At 33.0% G+C, this 2,391-nt stretch overlaps 1 long non-coding RNA gene across 1 annotated transcript; it reads right to left on the bottom strand.

Moving 5' to 3' along the window:
• On the bottom strand, nt 322–2,075 carry LOC108660830. Its single transcript, XR_001926523.1, has 3 exons — nt 2,039–2,075; nt 1,316–1,399; nt 322–482 (listed from the first exon to the last, which is right to left on the bottom strand). It is a non-coding gene; the product is annotated as an uncharacterized LOC108660830 (long non-coding RNA).

Below are 2,391 nucleotides of genomic sequence, written 5' to 3'. Positions count from 1 at the left end.
GTTGCCAAATATCATGTTCTAAAATATTTTAAACTATTTCCAACTTAAAACAATAAAAAAAATAATTTTCGTCTCACAAGGGTATTTTGGTCATTTTTCCAAAAAGTTTCAATACCAACTAATAATGTAGTATATAAATGCAGAACACATATTTCAAAATCAAAAATAAATTTACATATCTAAAACATTCGTTTAAAGTGAAATTATGACTGTTAGAATAAAATAAAAATGTTAAACAAAATATTCTATTTTCTTATAAAACAATATTTTTAGAACATTGCATATATAATTTTTACAGCGTAAAAGCAAAATAAATTCCTACATATAGTAGTATAGATAACTAGAGTATGAAATTTAATTTACAGTGACATGTGGACCCCAAAATGATAAAAATGAACGAAGGTTGCAAACCTACGGTTTTTGAGGAAGTAAAGCCAACTGTAGCCTTCGACAATATCAGCTATCTACAGCCTATACTGAGCCTGAAATGAGTGGAAAGGAGGGTGGTGAGATTATAAAATCCCAGTGAGTAAACAAACATCATCATAAACATCTAGAGTTGAGTACATGGAGACGATAAAATAAATCATCGTAAACTAGGTCACAGCATTAGAACACATTTCATTCAAAATACATAACGAGGCTTATGAATCTCATAAAAACTAGGCTTGTGCCATAAATCCATCCTCGGGAACACCTTGGCCGAGGCATCCTACCGAAATCGCGAAGGCTATTAAAAATTCACATTTCGTATAAAACACATTTTTCGTTGAACATCACAGTTGTTCCTTGGCGTTGGTTGAGTTCACCATCACGTGGTGGTTCGGCGTGAAGTGAACTCAAATATCACCTCAGGAGCTACCTTACGCGCCTCTACAACCAAGGTGAGCACATATAAATGGGGTTACCATGCCCCTCTCATAGGCTGATCCACGGAAGCCGCCTACTGCAATAAGCTAATAATTATCCTACCAATCAATAAAATTCAATAACATGATATGACAATTATTGTAATTCACAGCCTTTCAAGGCAAACAAACAATCTGTATTTCAATACAATTGCCAACCAGCCAATCATGCCCGATTTATCATAAGCCAATTAATTTAAACAATCAAATTGCAACAAATAGCAGTCTCCATGTACTATATTTTTCAAAATCATTATTAATTTCAAAACAATTTATAAATTAATTTCATTGAAACACATTTATTCATAAGACATGAAAATTTACCTTTTTAAATCATTTTTCCATAGAATTCATGAAATCATCTAAAAGCCACCCTAGATAATTAAAATGACAGTAAGTTTACTCACAATGTCTAGAGTGCGGATTTTCGAAGTACTCTAACTATTGGTCTTCGGATGCAATTTCCTTGCCTTTATCGGAGGACTCATCACCTTGACATAGTACAAAATCGAGAAACTTACTACATTGGTACTAAATCGAAATTAAACTAATTTAGACTACTAATGCATGATATGGAATGCAAAATGCACGGGTAACCATCTAAACCCGGTATTGGCCTAATTCGTTTTATCACCCGATTAATTGGCCAACGCGTCCAATTTAGCTCCAAATTGCTCCATTTCTTTTCCAATACCTTAATTCACCAAACATAAGTCAATTAACCTAAAATTTGGTAAAACTATCTTCACTTTTCTTCTTAGAATTTTCGGTCAATAATGGTGCATTAACACCGTGATTTTTCCTACTACTTTTCCATACCATAATTCATCATTTTCTAACCAATTCTCTTAAAATAAAAATCAAATTCATCCTCACTCAACACAAGGTAGGTTCGGCCATTGATGGGTGGTGGGGAATATGAACTCTTTTCTTGTTATTTTGTTTCTAGACATGATAAACTAACTAAAAACACTAACATAACTTAGAATCAAATCAATCTAACATCATTCTCTCTCCATACCCATTCCGACCAGCCATGAATTCATCATGAAAACATGTAATTTAACCATGGAAAATGAGGAGAAATGCATGGGAAAGGTATATCACAAGTCAAAATCAAGAAATTTTACCTTTTGTCACTTGTTTCCTTGAATTTTCACCAATTTTTCCTTGAATTTCTCCACCTAGGGTTTTTGTTTTTCTTTTCTCCCTTTGTTCTTCTTTGTTCATGGTTTGGCCGGCCATATGAAAGAAAATAGGCTGATTTTATGCTTATTTTAAAGCTAAATAAATAATGGATATAAACTTGACACATGTCACCACATTATTGGTCCATTTGTAATTTCTTAACTATTAAGCTTTCTCTCTCCACTGCTTAAAATTTCTTCAATTATCCATGATAATATTAGATAAAATCCATGGGCTGGACAAGTGTCGGGTGGTGTAAAATTACAATTTTTCCCCTAGGGTGACAAAATGACTA

The sequence above is a fragment of the Theobroma cacao genome, chromosome 2 (genome assembly GCF_000208745.1).
Source record: "Theobroma cacao cultivar B97-61/B2 chromosome 2, Criollo_cocoa_genome_V2, whole genome shotgun sequence".
Classification (NCBI taxonomy): domain Eukaryota; kingdom Viridiplantae; phylum Streptophyta; class Magnoliopsida; order Malvales; family Malvaceae; genus Theobroma; species Theobroma cacao.
Note: the sequence above shows the minus strand (reverse complement) of the source record. Positions and strands in the feature narration are given on the sequence as shown.